The following is a 17,500-nucleotide window of genomic DNA, read 5'->3' on the forward strand; positions in this document are numbered from 1 at the left end:
AAACTTTCTATTTCACATAAATAATAGAACGAATCAAAGAGAACGGACGGAATTCTGCCGCGTGACTTTAAATCTGTCACGAAACCCGTTTCGTCTCAAACGCAGAAATCACACAATTATTTGAGCTCAGAAGCAGAAAAAACGTGAGAAAAACGATGCTTTTATGTGCGAAAAGTGACAGAAGCTAATGAAACAACATCAGCGTCAATCATCTGAGGGGAGGATGACATCGTCGCTGACAGCTGTCAATCACCGTCTGCGGCCGAAACACGTCGAAAAACATGCTAACAAGCGCCAAAACAAGACGACACGAGCTAAAACAAAGCTTGTTGTTCCACTCCGTGACTCCGCCCCCTTCAACCGCGGACAACGGGTGAACAAGCCAAACGCACCCCTGCGGACGCTTTACCGCGCCACCATGTGGCCAAAAACGGTTACTACATTCAAATTCAAAACACCGAAAGTCTTTTAGGTTTCGTTTTTTTTTTTGACGTAGCTGGTTCAACCCGTGGTTGCTCGGCAGCTGAGACTCTACTGACTGCAGTAATCGGTAGACGGCGGCAGGTGGCGCCCCCTGACGCCAAAAAACGTGATTTCAAAACATAAACATGATTTGCAGTCTGCAAAAATATATATTTTTTAATGCAAATATTTTGTCTGTACTGTTGTTGTTGGTGAGTTCAGTTTGTTATATGAACATTATTCCTGAGTCTCTGTGACATATTAGGATTAGGATTTTACGATTTATTACAGAATTCACCTTTAAGATACGACAAAAACCCGACAAAAACAGAGTGAACTTTAAAATTCAAGTCACTGCACAGGAATCACAGCCACAACCTTTTTAAAACTCCCTCAGATGCACTTTAACGCCTCAGGGAGTCGTTGCTAAAAAATAAGCCTCGAGACGGATTAGCTTTTCAACTTAGCCGCTAAAACCTCGCAAAGGCCCCGACTCGACCTTTTCTCATCAACGCCATCAAACGCGAAAGAGTTCCCGAGTTAAGGACTTCGCCCGAGCTCGGAGTTAAAGTTCACTAAAAAAGACTCGGGGGGGGAAATACGACTCTGAAGCGTCTTCGCTGGTCTGAAGTTCCCGGGTCGCCGGTTCAATCCTCGCTAAAACTTTCGGAAGTCGGGCGCTCGGCGTGAACTCGATCCTCGCGAGGATCCGGAATCACGACACAAATCAGAGAAAGAAGAAAAGTCCTCGGAGTCGTTTCTCCCTGACAGATTTGAACTGTTCCTCAGGGAGATCGGACTCCAAGACCTTCAGCGATCACGAGAACCTCCTCCTGAAGGAGAACCCGGTCGAAAACGATAAAGTCTGAGTTCCCCAAAGCCAAGAGTACCTCGACATGGGTTTACACAGAAGTATTTGGACGTCTCTGAGGTTGAAGGTTCAAGTATTGGAGGTTCTGAGGACGAGGAACCAGAAGAACAAGACCTTCAGCGAAGATTGACGAAGAGACAACCCCATCGTATCTCAGCCATCCAGGTTATCGTTCTCCAAGAGGCTTCTTGGCTACGTTCTCCAGAACCATCTCCAGACCTGGAGAAGCTTCTTGGATGAGGTTCTGCTGGTCAACATCACCTGGAGTTCCTCTGGTTCTCTCAGATCTTCACAGTCCTTCAAAACTTCCGGGATGGTCCCGTTATTCCGGTACCTTTTTTCCGACTTTTTCCCCTGATCCATAACTTTATCGTAGCAGTTTTAAAGTTTGCTCAGAATCGTTCAAACGTCTCAGATTTTCAGTGACTTTTTTCTGAAGTTCTGACGTCACGAGGTCAACCTGAGGAATTCCTAAGGTAACCTCGAAGCTTCAGAGATACAGAGACGGACGATCGTCGGACGAACTCGCTGCTCGTCACAAGATCTAAAAAGGTCTTCAAAGGACATTTGGACTCAGTCGTCCTGTGTCCTCCACAGAGGACGTCTTTGACATCGTCTCAGGAGACGAGGGACGAGATAAGAGCTTATCAAACAGATTCTGTCTCAGTAGCAGCAGAAGCTAAAGGTTCCTGTGTGTTTTTCAGCGTCTCCCTCAGGATCCAGAGATGCTCCTCAGGGAATTGTGGGTAAAAACCTGGGGTTTTCCCTCACAGCAGTGAACAGCAGAGAAAACCTGTGATGAAAGTCACACAAAAAGCTAACGCTAACGCTAACACGTCCATGTCCCGCTCTGCAGTCGGTGCAGTGTGTGTTAGTGGGTCAGAGACAAAGTGTCCTCTGTCCTCTGTGTCTCTTCTTTAGCTCTGAGCCTCAGGCAAAGACACTGACGAGAGACGGTCAAACAAAAGAGTTTGACGTCAAGAGACATCGTTTGTCTTTGTGTGAGGAGGTTATTGTCTTTCTCTGAGGACACCATGAGTCTTTCTCTGAGGACACTATGAGTCTTTCTCTGAGGACACCCTGAGTCTTTCTCTGAGGACACCATGAGTCTTTCTCTGAGGACATCATGAGTCTTTCTCTGAGGACACCATGAGTCTTTCTCTGAGGACACTATGAGTCTTTCTCTGAGGACACCCTGAGTCTTTCTCTGAGGACACCATGAGTCTTTCTCTGAGGACATCATGAGTCTTTCTCTGAGGACACCATGAGTCTTTCTCTGAGGACATCATGAGTCTTTCTCTGAGGACACTATGAGTCTTTCTCTGAGGACACCCTGAGTCTTTCTCTGAGGACACCATGAGTCTTTCTCTGAGGACACTATGAGTCTTTCTCTGAGGACACCCTGAGTCTTTCTCTGAGGACACCATGAGTCTTTCTCTGAGGACATCATGAGTCTTTCTCTGAGGACACCATGAGTCTTTCTCTGAGGACACTATGAGTCTTTCTCTGAGGACACCCTGAGTCTTTCTCTGAGGACACCATGAGTCTTTCTCTGAGGACATCATGAGTCTTTCTCTGAGGACACCATGAGTCTTTCTCTGAGGACACCATGAGTCTTTCTCTGAGGACATCATGAGTCTTTCTCTGAGGACACCATGAGTCTTTCTCTGAGGACACTATGAGTCTTTCTCTGAGGACACCCTGAGTCTTTCTCTGAGGACACCATGAGTCTTTCTCTGAGGACATCATGAGTCTTTCTCTGAGGACACCATGAGTCTTTCTCTGAGGACATCATGAGTCTTTCTCTGAGGACACCATGAGTCTTTCTCTGAGGACACCATGAGTCTTTCTCTGAGGACACCATGAGTCTTTCTCTGAGGACACCATGAGTTTCTCTGAGGACACCATGAGTCTTTCTGTTAGGACGTCACGTGTCTTTTAGGACGTCATGTGTCTTTTAGGACGTTAGGACGTCACGTGTCTTTTAGGACGTCACATGTCTTTTAGGACGTCACGTGTCTTTTAGGACGTTAGGACGTCATGTGTCTTTCTGTTAGGACGTCACATGTCTTTTAGGACGTCACGTGTCTTTCTGTTAGGACGTCACGTGTCTTTTAGGACGTCACATGTCTTTTAGGAAGTTAGGACGTCATGTGTCTTTCTGTTAGGACATTACATGTCTTCGTGTCAACCATCAGTCAGGACGTGACGGTTGAGTTTTTGAGTCTTTCTGCGAGGACATTGTTGTTGGACATTGTTGTTGGACATTGTGAGGACATGGAGACTCTTTCTGCCAGAGGACATTTCCAGTCGTCCGTCTTTGTCGTTTCTCTGCGATCGTCGTCAGTTTGTTTCCTGAACAAAAACATCAGGACTTTTTTCTATTTTTAAAACAGCTCCAGGTTTAATTTGATCTGTTTGTTCATCACTTGACTGTGAACAGGCTGTTGTTGTTATTTGTGTTTCCACAGTAAAACGTCTCTGCTGCGCTCTGATTGGCCGGAGCCTAAACACAGCCAGCAGGGGGGGGGGCGGAGCCTGACGGCGAAAACGATCGTCTGCTCGGCTAATTTAACACAAAACGTAATTAACTCCGTCCGAGAACGGAGAGAACTGTCCTCCGCCGCCGCCGCCGCCGCGCCCGTCTTCGTCCAATCGCGACGCGGCGTCGCGTGATTGGCCGACAGCTCATCATCCACATGACTGAAGCTCAGGCGGCAGAACCGAAGACGCGGCGAGCGAGCGGTTTAACGTACGGCGGGAATATGCAAATGAGGCCGTTTGGTTTCAGGCGGAATATGCAAAAGAGACATTTAAATTAAAATGAAATGAATCGTTTCACTTTGGTGCAGGAGGAGACCTTCAGGACACACACACACACACACACACACACACACACACACACACACACACACACACACACCCTAAATTAGACTTTACACCTCGTTGTCACTCTCGTCTTCCTGTTACCGCCTGCAGTTTTTCTCTTCATTAGTTATTTCCCCTTGTTCTCAAAGATAAAAAAAGGTACGCACACACACACACACACTCACACACACACTCTCACACACACACACTCTCACACACTCACACACTCACGGGACAAAACAACACAAGCATGAAACCACGTGAAAAACTCATTATAAAGTTCTACAGGCTCTGAACCCAGGGTTTAAAGTCAACAACTCGGGTTCGTACGACTAAAATCCAGCTAGCCTTAGTCGGACTAACATACCTGGATAACGCGATTCATAGTCCGATTACTCCTGCGCGTATACGCTTAAAATATTGCATTTTAAAATATGAAGTAGGAGCTTAAAAACACATTAAAACACACACAAAGTCTGATGCTGCTGAAGTGAAGCAGAGTAAAGTTACAGAGGTTTTAGTAAAGTGATGCGTTCTCTCCATTTTGTTCACCAAACGTACACTCGGTTGTCTTTGTCATGTCTTCGCGGACGGGATTAGCTTTACACGACGAGGTGTAGTGATGTACTTTTACCACAAGATGTCCACAGTGTGGGGACGGGTCAATCGGGTTAAACCGATGGTTCCGGTTGCGCGTCCAGAGCCGTCGCTAGGACCAAGTTCCGTGGGCTACCGCGGCGGGTGACCCCCAAGAGAAGGATCCCAGGGGATGGCGACAAGGGCCCACCCCCGACGCCGCCGTCAACCTCCTGTCGCCACTTAGCGAACTACGCCGCGTCTTTATATCGCAATTGCAGACGCGCGTCAACACAGCGCCAGAGGCGATTCTAGAGTATGTAGGGGCCCTGAGGGGGGGCCCTTCCTTCCAACCAGTGTTTATCACCATTACGTTACAAATAATCTGACACCGACGAAATTTTTTTTTCAAAATGAATGAAATAACTGTAACTGTAATTAAAAAGTATGTGAAAATATAAATGTAAAGAACAATAAAATACTGTAAATAGCTTTTAAAAAACTACATAAACTCAGTAAAAAAAATACATGACACTGTAAAGAACCCACATTATACAACAATATACATATATAGAACAATAAAATACTGTAAATAACTGAAAAAAACCATATATAAACCAGCAGAACGATAACATCACACAGGTTTAAGTGAGGTGGGGCCCCTTTGGGGGGGGGGGGGGGGGTTTTCCTACTGAGATGTCATTGTTGTTTAAGGGGGACGGGGAGGCAGCTGCTCACTGCACATTTCAGTAAAAACAGCCCTCGGGCTCCGAGTGTCGGGGGGCCCCCCTGTCAGCTCGGGGGCCCCGAGCAGTTGCCTGCCCTGCTTGTTCACGAGCACTGAGAAGCTCCGGTGATAATTAACTCACCTTCACCTCCTCGCGTTAATCTAATCCCGTCCAAACAGGGCCGTAGTCGCACCGCGGTGTGACGGAAAAGTCAGAATCAGCTCAAAAACCAGGCGTTAACTCGCTGACTTTAGTACGTTCAGAGGCTTCAGAGCTGCTTTCACATCTGCACTGAAGCCTCTGAACGTCTCTGCAGGGAGAGTTCGCGACGACGCTAACGTACCGCGGCTAACGTCCACCGAACGATCTCTCTCTGAACCTCAAGGTCCTGTTTGACTGTGGTGCAGAGACTGAACCATGAAAGTGACGGTTAATTAACAGACGAGCTGATTAAGCAGGAAATTAGAGAGAGAGAGAGAGAGAGAGAGAGAGAGAGAGAGAGAGAGAGAGAGAGAGAGAGAGGACGCACGGCATCATGGGGGATTTCACGCTTTGTTCTGCTTCTCAAAGACTTGTGGGAAATAAAATAAGAGTTTGAGAGAAAATGGTTGTTTGCCCTGCTGACCTGATCCAGAGAGTGACCAACGCCGACTCGTCTAAACTTTGTCTTTTTCCAGCAGCGTCGAGTCTTTTATCGTACCACGACGGAAACGCGGCGCGGTCTTAACGCCGCGTTTCCATCGTGGTACGGCTCGATTTGTAATGGTACAGTCCTGGGCTCAGGCTCGCAGAACCTTCGCTCGGTAAAGGCTCGGCCGTACCATTCCAAAACACATCCCGCTGAACTGCGGATGACGAGGATTGAGACGGAGTCAGTCCAGCTCCACCCTGATCGGACCGTACCATTTTACTCCGGTACCCCAAGGGAAGGAGCCAAAGAATGGAACGGTCGGGCTCGATTAATTCGATTTAATTCTGCTGTCTGCCGCATCGTCAACACCTGAACGCAACATCATCGACACCTGAACGCAACATCATCAACACCTGAACGCAACATCATCAACACCTGAACGCAACCTCAACACCTGAACGCAACATCATCAACACCTGAACGCAACATCATCAACACCTGAACGCAACATCATCAACACCTGAACGCAACATCAAAACCTGAACGCAACATCAACACCTGACCCCAATATCATCACCACCTGAATGCAACATCAACACCTGAACGCAACATCATCGACGCCTGAACGCAACATCATCGACACCTGAACGCAACATCAACACCTGAACGCAACATCATCGAAACCTGAACGCAACACCATCGACACCTGAACACATCATCAACACCTGAACGCAACATCATCGACACCTGAACACGACACCTGAACACAACATCAACGACACCTGAACGCAACATCAACGACACCTGAACGCAACATCATCGACACCTGAACGCAACATCATCGACACCTGAACGCAACATCATCGACACCTGAACGCAACATCATCGACACATGAACGCAACATCAACGAAACCTGAACCCAACATCATCGACACCTGAACGCAACATCAAAACCTGAACGCAACATCAACACCTGACCCCAATATCATCAACACCTGAATGCAACATCAACACCTGAACGCAACATCATCGACGCCTGAACGCAACATCATCGACACCTGAACGCAACATCAACACCTGAACGCAACATCATCGAAACCTGAACGCAACACCATCGACACCTGAACACATCATCAACACCTGAACGCAACATCATCGACACCTGAACACAACACCTGAACGCAACATCAACGACACCTGAACGCAACATCAACGACACCTGAACGCAACATCATCGACACCTGAACGCAACATCATCGACACCTGAACGCAACATCATCCACACCTGAACGCAACATCATCGACACATGAACGCAACATCAACGAAACCTGAACCCAACATCATCGACACCTGAACGCAACATCATCGACACCTGAACGCAACATTAACGACACCTGAACACATCATCGACACCTGAACGCAACATCAATGACACCTGAACACAACACCTGAACGCAACATCAATGACACCTGAACACAACATCGACACCTGAACGCCTCACTGTCATCAGCACAGTTGTAGAAAACCTCTTGTTTTTGTTAAATCTGACATTTATTTAACCTCACAAACACGTGACTCTTTGTTAACTCACTAAAGCTGTTACACGTGAACACATTCATCTGTTTGAGGGTTCAAATCCCTGGACTCTTTCAAAGATCTGCTGACGTCGGCACGTTCTGAGGACAAAGATCTGAAGCCAGAATAAAAGTCAGAGCTAAAACAAACAAAGCCTGCGGACACACAAGTCAACAAAGAGTCACCACAACAGTAATTAATAAACAGCGTGATTAAGAAGCGCTGTAAACAAAGGTCAGCGCCGCCACCTACTGGTCCACGTCTAAAAATAACCCTGATGAGCTGTGTGATGATATTAAAGGTGTGTTATCGTCACGAGGATAAAGGTCGTCTCTTCTTTTATCGCTGTGGGGGGAATCAGGCCTGTGATTGGCCGGGACTGGCAGACGGCCAATCAGCTGAGCCCGAGGCCATCTGATAGCTGCTGTCCTCTGAGTGTCCTCTGCGCACACACACACACACACACACACACACACACACACACACACACACACACACACACACACACACACACACACACACACACACACACACACACACACACACACACACACACACACACACACACACACACACAGCATTGATTTCAACAGACCAGACAAAGTCTGATCACTGACTTTCATCCATCCATCATCCATCATCTGTCCATCCATCCGTCCATCCATCCGTCCATCCATCCATCCATCCATCATCATACATCCATCATCCATTCACCATCCATCCATCATCCTTCCATCCATCATCCATCCATCCATCAATCCATCCATCCATCCATCATACATCCATCCATCAATCCATCCATCATCCTTCCATCCATCAATCCATCCATCATACATCCATCCATCATCCTTCCATCCATCATCCATCCATCCATCATCCGTCCATCATCCGTCCATCCATCCATCATACATCCATCCATCATCCATCCATCCATCAATCATCCATCCATCATACATCCATCCATCCATCAATCCATCCATCCATCCATCCATCCATCCATCAATCCATCCATCCATCATCCATCCATCCATCCATCATCCGTCCATCATCCGTCCATCCATCCATCATACATCCATCCATCAATCATCCATCCATCATCCATCTATCCATCATCCATCCATCCATCCATCCGTCATCCATCCATCATCCATCCATCCATCATATACAGTACCACAGCAGTAGTATATATATACTGTACCACAGTAGTAGTACATATATATATAGTACCACAGCAGTAGTATATATACCACAGCAGTAGTCCATATATATATATATAGTAACACAGCAGTAGTATATATATATATATATATATATATATATACAGTACCACAGCAGGCTACATTGTACACTCCATAAAGACAACAACAAACTCATAAACAGTTATTTCAAATGATGATGTTAAACAAACCCAAGGTTTTTAATAAACTACAGTGAGTCCTAAATGCATCTGAAACACAGATTAGACTAAAGACCACGTTAGCAGATTAAAATCATCCGTTCAGATTAGACTGTGAGTAAAATGACGTTATGAGATTAAATGGGATTTAATCCCCCTTTGTGATGTTAATCCTGCTTTGTTCCTCACTGCCTCAGGACAATGATCAGGCTCATTACGGTGTGTGTGTGTGTGTGTGTGTGTGTGTGTGTGTGTGTGTGTGTGTGTGTGTGTGTGTGTGTTTGTGTGTGTGTATGCGAGGCCTCGGGCTGATCCACTTCTGTCCGTACGAACATTAATGTGAACGCGTTAACTCGCTTTACGACCACACACACACACACACACACACACACACACACACACACACACACACACACACACACACACACACACACACACACACACACACACACACACACACACACACACACACACACACACACACACACACACACACACACACACACACATTCTTGTACTTGCTGCATACTGAGGACTGGGTTGCTGACAAAGTGAGGACCAGCGTTTCCACTTTATAAATCAACACAATTACAAATATCTACTTCATGAATGACATCTATAAAGAACTACTGGATGCAGTACCATAACATGTCTGCAGGTGGAGCCCCAGAGCAAAAAGGGCTGGAAAACGCTTACGATTTTTTTTTATTTTTGTACTATACTATGTCGTCCAAATTTTGAAAAAGTCTCTGACAAAAAAAATGTGACCCAAAATAAAAAAATAAAAAAAATGTACCTAAAATTTGAAAAAAAAATGTTTACCCAAAATTTGAAAAACAAAAATGGACCCAAAATCGGAAAAAAAATTTGACCCAAAATTTTTGGTCCAAAATTCGACAAAAACGTCATACTATACTATATCATCCAAAAATTGAAAAAAAAATGTTTGGTCCAAAATTTGAAAAAAAATTTTTTACCCAAAATTTGAAAAAAAAATTGACCCAAAATTTGAAAAAAAAAATTGACCCAAAACATGAATTTTTTTTTTACAAAAACATCATACTATACTATGTCGTCCAAATGTGATTTTTTTTTTCCGACAAATTGAGTATAGCATGTTATAGCAACCCAAGGAAGTGATTTCAATGAAAACAAAGTGAGGACCGGTCAAAATGTCCTCACTCCGTAAAAATGACCTCACTTTGTTGGTTAAAAACCCCTCACTGGTCCTCAGTATGCTGCAAGTACAAGAACACACACACACACACACACACACACACACACACACATTATTATCAGCTGTAAAAAAGGATGCTCTGTCGCTGAAGCTGTTTTTCCTGAAGGTGAATAAAAATAATAAAATAAGAATAATAAAATAAAAACACTAAAAAACAACAAAGCCTTTGGTTTGTAACAGTCTGTAAAAAGTGATGGAAGCAGAATATAAAAGAACAGGCGGCAAAACACCAACGTTAAAACAGAAGGAAAAACTATCAGCGTTTTTATGTCCACGATGCAATAAAGCACAAGAATCAAGGTACGAAACTGTCCTGCAGGGGGCAGCAGAGGTCAAACACCAGTGAGCCACCAATCCAGGTTTTATTCTAATACGCTCTAATGTTTTCTTTGTTTATGTTTGTTTACAGGACTGTTTTAGAACAGTCTGAGCTGCTGGTCTACTGCTGCCTCGTGTGGTCACTTTGTGTCACTAAAACAAATCCAAATGGAGGTTTTTTCAAAGCCGAATTGACAAAAAGACACATTAGAACTTAGTGATGGAGGCAGCAGTGGATCAACAACTCCTGTGAACTCCTGTGTGCTGTGATGTTAAAATCACTGGTTTTCTCTATGGACTTTGGTGTGGGAGAGTGAGTGGTTTATAAACAGTGAGATAAAGCAGATTCTTGGTGGACTTAACTCTGACCTTGACTTTAAGGACAATTCCGTTGTTTTTAATCTCGAGCCAGAACGTTTTTACCGTTGATTTCTAGCGGTCGTGCGTTAGCGGTCGTGCGTTAGCGTTGAACAACAGCGATAATGATCGTCTTCAGTCTGTGTGAGAAGAAGAAGAAAAAAAAGCCCATTAAACGTATAAATCCTTTAAAGTGGCCGTTAGCCGTTAGCGATCGTCTCCGATCGCCGTCGCTTCTTTAAACTGGAAACAGACGGAATCATCTCGAGCCATTAGCTCCACAATCGTCTGCTCTTTAAAGAAAAGTCTAAATTTATCGGCTCAGAGAAGCGACGTCTTGTTAAGACGGAGACGAAATGGACTTTTTTTATTCTGTATAAATGAGTTTCCTCTGATTCAGCGTCTGGAAAAAAGATCTTTATCTGTGTTATCTGCTCTTTTAGCAGCAATTTATACACCGTGACCCCAAGTCTGAGGGGATATAGAGGGGGGCGTGGTTTAGAGGACGGAGGTAGAGGGGGCGTGGTTTAGAGGAGAGGGTAATATAGAGGGGGCGTAGTTTAGAGGAGGGGGTAATACAGAGGAGTGCGTGGTTTAGAGGAGGGGCTAATATAGAGGGGGCGTGGTTTAGAGGACTGAGGTAGAGGGGGCGTGGTGTAGAGGGTGGGGTAATATAGAGGGGGCGTGGTTTAGAGGACTGAGGTAGAGGGGGCGTGGTTGAGAGGAGGGGGCAATGTAGAGGGGGGCGTGGTTTAGAGGACGGTGGTAATACAGAGGGGGTGTGGTTTAGAGGAGGGGGTAATATAGAAGGGGGCGTGGTTGTGGTCAGCTGTGACCGAGACGAGATTTAATGACTGTTCCCACTTTGACCTGCGGGGGGCGGCGTCGCCATGGAGACGTTCTCTTAGCCGGAGGAAAACGTCATGTTTTTATCCCGCGATTCACGACTCCAACAGTCGCTAGCGTGCCGTGACTGCTGCCACCTGCTGGCCTGGAGGGTTATTGCGACCACTTTATTGGGAAATTTGTACAAATTAAAATCTGTTTTAAAATTCTTAAAATGTGTCTAAAACCCAGTGATTATTCAAAGTGAAACTTAAATAATTAAAAGAATCAGGAGGCTCCCCCTGGTGGCACTTCAATACAAGTTCACGTACTATCCGTTTTCTACCAATCCAACATGCTAATTTGTACAATAAGTCGTAGACAGTTCGCCAAACAGAGTAAATACATATCAACGACTCGTGGTTTATGTGAAACACAGATGCTACTGCCGATCGCGATTTAAAAATCTTAAAAAAAATCAGGAGGCTCCCCCTGGTGGCACTTCAAGATAAAACAAATAATATTATTTGAAATTAGAAATTCAAATAAATCTTCTTATTTTTAGTTTTTTGTGGTGTTTTGCCACCTGATAAAGTCCTTTATTCGTCTACGTTTGGAAACTTCGCAGAATGTCAGACGTCTGGAGTTCACGTACGATCTCAGGAGGCTCCCCCTGGTGGCACTTCAAGATAATAGAAAGATTAATAGAAATTCAATCAAATCTATTTATTAGGGTATTTTTGAGGTGTTTTGCCACCTGATAAAGTCCTTTGTTTGTATTTATTTGGAAAGTTCGCAGATTGTCGGACGTTTAGAGTTCACGTACGATCTTTTTTCTACCAATCCAACATGCTAACTCGTACAAAAAGTCGTAGACAGTTTGAGTACAACAGAGTAAATGCATATCGACGACTCGTGGTTTATGTAAAACACAGATGCTACTGCCGATCGCGATTTAAAAATCTCTAAAAAATCAGGAGGCTCCCCCTGGTGGCACGTTGAAGATAATACAAATAATAACAGAAATTCACACAAATTGACTCAATGCGAGTGTGAAAATTCCTGCGTTCATCTCCACATGGAAAGTTCGCAGATTCTCCCGACGTTCGGAGCCCCGGACAAGACTTCACGGTCGAGCGTCCTCGGCGTAGCCTCATTAGCGCCGAGACACGAGGAAGTCTCTGTCGGAGCGCAGCGATCAATAACGGCATCGATCGGCGTTTTCCTCGGGTGAACCGGCGTCAGTCGGTGAGACTCACAGAGCAAACATTTCCATCTGTTTCTTTTCTCCTTCTTCCTCCCTTTATTCACACGCTTCTCGTTTACTTTGCGTCGTTTGTTCAGCAAATGTTCTCTGACAGCGGCGTGTGTGTGTGTGTGTGTGTGCGTGTGTGTGTGTGTGTGCGTGTGTGTGTGTGTGTGTGTGCGTGTATGTGTGTGTGTGTGTGTGCGTGTGTGTGTGTTACATAAGGCGTCCTCTCGCCTCGTCTTAAAGTGACACTAAAATAAGCGCCTCAGTCTCACACTCTGCCTTCTCCGTGTCTTTTAAAGTCTTTAAAAGTCTTTAAAGCACCAATTAGAGACGTTTAATCAGTGCACAGGCTGCCTGGGCGAGTTACACTCACTTACACATGAAGAAGGAGAGAGAGAGAGAGAGAGAGAGAGAGTGGGAGAGAGCATGACTCGCCCTCTCTCTCTCTCTCTCTTTTTTTATTCTTTAACTTCAGCTCCGAGCGGCTAATTCCACATTTTCTAATATTTGTCAGAGCTGTAATTTTCGGAGCCATTGTTGCATTAAGACGACATTAAGTCTTAAATAGAGACGTATTAGAAACGTCCAACACACACACACACACACACACACACTTTTTAAACTCTTTATCAAGAAAAATTAGACTCACTGTGAATTCAAAACTAAACTGGAACGAGGTCAGAAGACGAAGAAGAAGCTGCAGTTTTCTGCAGGTAGCAACGCGCTAAAGTAGCCGCTAACGTCAGACACTGATGCTACAGAATTTGGGTAAAGTAGCTGCTAATGTCAAACAACGATGCAACAGAATCTAGCTAAAGTAGCTGCTAACGTCAAACACTGATGCTACAGAATTTGGCTAAAGTTGCTGCTAATATCAAACGCAGATGCTATAAAAATCTGGCTAAAGTAGCTGCTAATGTCAAACAACGATGCTATAGAATTTGGCTAAAGTAGCTGCTAATGTCAAACAACGATGCTACAGAATTTGGGTAAAATAGCTTCTAATGTCAAACACAGACGCTACGGAATTTAGCCGCTAACATGGGTTCAGTGTCTCGCCCAAGGACACGTTAGCATGTAGACGAGCAGAGCTGGGACTCAAATCCACAACCTTCCAGTTGAAGGACGACTAGTTTGATGTTAGCGGCTACTTTAGCCAGTTTATGTAGCATTGACGTTAGCGGCGACTCTAGCCAACTTCTATAGCATTGCTGTTTGATGTTAGCGGCTACTTTAGCCAGCTTGTGTAGCATTTACGTTAGCGGCAACTTTTGCCATTTTATGTAGCATTGACGTTAGCTGCGACTTTAGCCATTTTATGTAGCATTGACGTTAGCTGCGACTTTAGCCAACTTCTATAGCATTGCTGTTTGATGTTAGCGGCTACTTTAGCCAGTTTGTTTAGCATTGATGTTAGCTGCGACTTTAGCCAACTTCTATAGCACTGATGTTTGGTGTTAGCGACTGCTTTTGTCAGATTCTGGAGCATCACTGTTTAACGTTAGCGGCTAGTTAAGCCAGATTGTGTAGCATTGCAGCTACTTGAGCTATGGCACAGAGCAGAGACAACAAACACGGGTCACATGACGACAAACAGACTGTTGGTGAATCGTCTCACAGTCAAAGTGCGACTCTGCTGCAGCTGAAATTTGAATTTCATAGAGGAGGAGGAAGAGGAGGAGGAAGAGAGAGTGGGAGAGACGTTACCATGGTAACAGATGTTGGGTCACTGAGATGGTGAGGGGCCAGTGAACCTCTACTCGGGATTCTGTGTGTGTGTGTGTGTGTGTGCTGTTCTATATTCAGACAGAGGGGGTGTGTTCTACAAAATGATAGAGGTGAAACGGCAAAGAGAGAGCGAGCGAAAAGAGAGGGAGGGAGAGAGAGAGAGAAGTCGGAAAAAAGTGTGTGTGTGTGTGTGTTCTTGTATTTGTTACCTCTCTAGAAACTTATCAGGACCAGTAGTCCTCACGGAGACCAAAACCTGGTCCTAATATTGAGGCAGAAACTCATCTGGCTAAAGTAGCTGCTAACACCAAACCCCAGTGCCACAACATCTGGCAAAAGTAGCTAAAATGCTATAGAATCTGGCTAAAGTAGCCGCAATGCTACAGCATCTGGCTTAAGTAGCCGCAATGCTACAGAATCCGGCTAAAGTAGCTGCTAACACCAAAGCCAAATGCCACATCATCTGGCTAAAGTAGCTGAAATGCTACAGAATCTGGCTAAAGTAGCCGCAATGCTACAGAATCCAGCTAAAGTAGACGCAGTGCCAAACAATCTGGCTGAAGTAGCCGCAATGCTATAGAATCTGGTGAAAGTAGCCACAATGCTACATAATCTGGCTAAAGTAGCCGCAATGGTACAGCATCTGGCTTAAGTAGCCGCAATGCTACAGAATCTGGCTAAAGTAGCTGCTAACACCAAAGCCAAATGCAACATCATCTGGCTTAAGTAGCTGAAATGCTACCAAATCTGGCTAAATTAACCACAATGCAACAGAATCTGGCTAAAGTAGCTGAAATGCTATAGAATGCAGCTAAAGTAGCTGAAATGCTATAGAATGCGGCTAAAGTAGCTGCTAACACCAAAGCCAAATGCCATATCATCTGGCTAAAGTAGCTGAAATGCTATAAAATCAACCATCAATGCTACAGACTGTGGACGGTCTCTGTTTTTCAGCCGTGGTTTCGACGCGAGGAGAAAACCTGAGTGTGATGACGCTGCGTTTACGTTTAATCCGCGGGATTTAGCGCGAGGTCAAAGGTCAAGAACTTTCTCTGCATCTTCAACAGAAACGTCTTTAATCTCGCTGACAAATTCAACTTTTACACCGGAGGAAATTAAAGACAAGACAGTTTTTCCCCCGCCTCTGGTTACTTTGTAACGATCAATAATGCAACAGTTACGTGCGCTGAATTATTTTCTCATCATTTTATCTTTTTTTAAACGGAGCTGCTGCTAAAGCTCAGGCTGAACGACTGATGCTGCAATTAAGAAAAAACACGTACACGGCGGAGAAAACTTCAGAGTTTTAAGCTTTTATTCTCTCATTTGAGCTCATTTTGATGTTTTAGCGGCAGCTGAGTGGAGCTCGTTAACCAGAGGGCTGCTGGTTTGAATCCCCACCAGGTCAAAGGTTAAGGAGCCCGATTTATCTCCCAATGCCACAGAATCTGGCTAAATTAGCCGCAATGCTACAGAATCTGGCTAAAGTAGCCAAAAATGCTACAGAATCTGGCTAAAGTAGCCAAAATGCTATAGAATCTGGCTAAAGTAGCTAGAATGCTATAGAATCTAGCTAAAGTAGCCAAAATGCTACAGCATCTGGCTAAAGTAGCTGCAATGCTACAGAATCTGCCTAAAGTAGCTGAAATGCTACAGAATCTGGCTAAAGTAGCCAAAATGCTATAGAATCTGGCTAAAGTAGCTAGAATGCTATAGAATCTATCTAAAGTAGACAAAATGCTACAACATCTGGCTAAAGTAGCCGCAATGCTATAGAATCTGGCTAAAGTAGCTAAAATGCTACAGAATCTGGCTAACGTAGCTGCAATGCTACAGAATCTGGCTAAAGTAGCCAAAAATGCTAAAGTAGCTGAAATGCTACAGAATCTGACTAAAGTAGCCACAATGCTACAGAATCTGGCTAAAGTAGCCAAAATGCTACAGAATCTGGCTAAAGTAGCTGCAATGCTACAGAATCTGGCTAAAGTAGCCAAAAATGCTAAAGTAGCTGAAATGCTACAGAATCTGACTAAAGTAGCCACAATGCTACAGAATCTGGCTAAAGTAGCTGCAATGCTACAGAATCTGGCTAAAGTAGCCAAAAATGCTAAAGTAGCTGAAATGCTACAGAATCTGACTAAAGTAGCCACAATGCTACAGAATCTGGCTAAAGTAGCCAAAATGCTACAGAATCTGGCTAAAGTAGCCAAAAATGCTAAAGTAGCTGAAATGCTACAGAATCTGACTAAAGTAGCCACAATGCTACAGAATCTGGCTAAAGTAGCCAAAATGCTACAGAATCTGGCTAAAGTAGCCAAAAATGCTAAAGTAGCTGCAATGCTACAGAATCTGGTACTTGTGGTAATTTGTGGTCGATGTCCTGTGGTGAAACGACGTGACTCCGCCTCCTGGTGTTAAACTAATCCCGTCGCGCTAAAGACTCTTGAGCGACAGATTATCTACGTTGAGACGCCTCTTAATTCCTGACGTGGGTGAGATTATGGCGACAGTTTAACGATCTCCGCTCAGAAGATAACGTCCGTCACGAGCTCTTTATCGCGTCAGCGGCTGAAAACGTCAGCGCAGACGGACGGCGGCCGTCGCTCAGGCGCCGCTCGTCCACGTCCTCGGCAACTTAAACCGGGAGAAATTAGGACTTTGTGGCCTCGGGAA

The 17,500-nt window shown here is 44.8% G+C and overlaps 1 protein-coding gene across 1 annotated transcript in view; it reads right to left on the reverse strand.

Annotated features, from left to right (window-relative positions):
• Positions 1-17,500, reverse strand: part of LOC310938685 (thyrotropin-releasing hormone-degrading ectoenzyme-like) — a gene marked incomplete at both ends in the record, with an annotated part of 98,331 nt that overhangs the window by 46,518 nt on the left and 34,313 nt on the right. The gene's annotated exons all lie outside the window — the stretch shown is intronic.

The sequence above is a fragment of the Microchirus variegatus genome, assembly GCF_963457635.1.
Source record: "Microchirus variegatus genome assembly, chromosome: 16".
Classification (NCBI taxonomy): Eukaryota; Metazoa; Chordata; class Actinopteri; order Pleuronectiformes; family Soleidae; genus Microchirus; species Microchirus variegatus.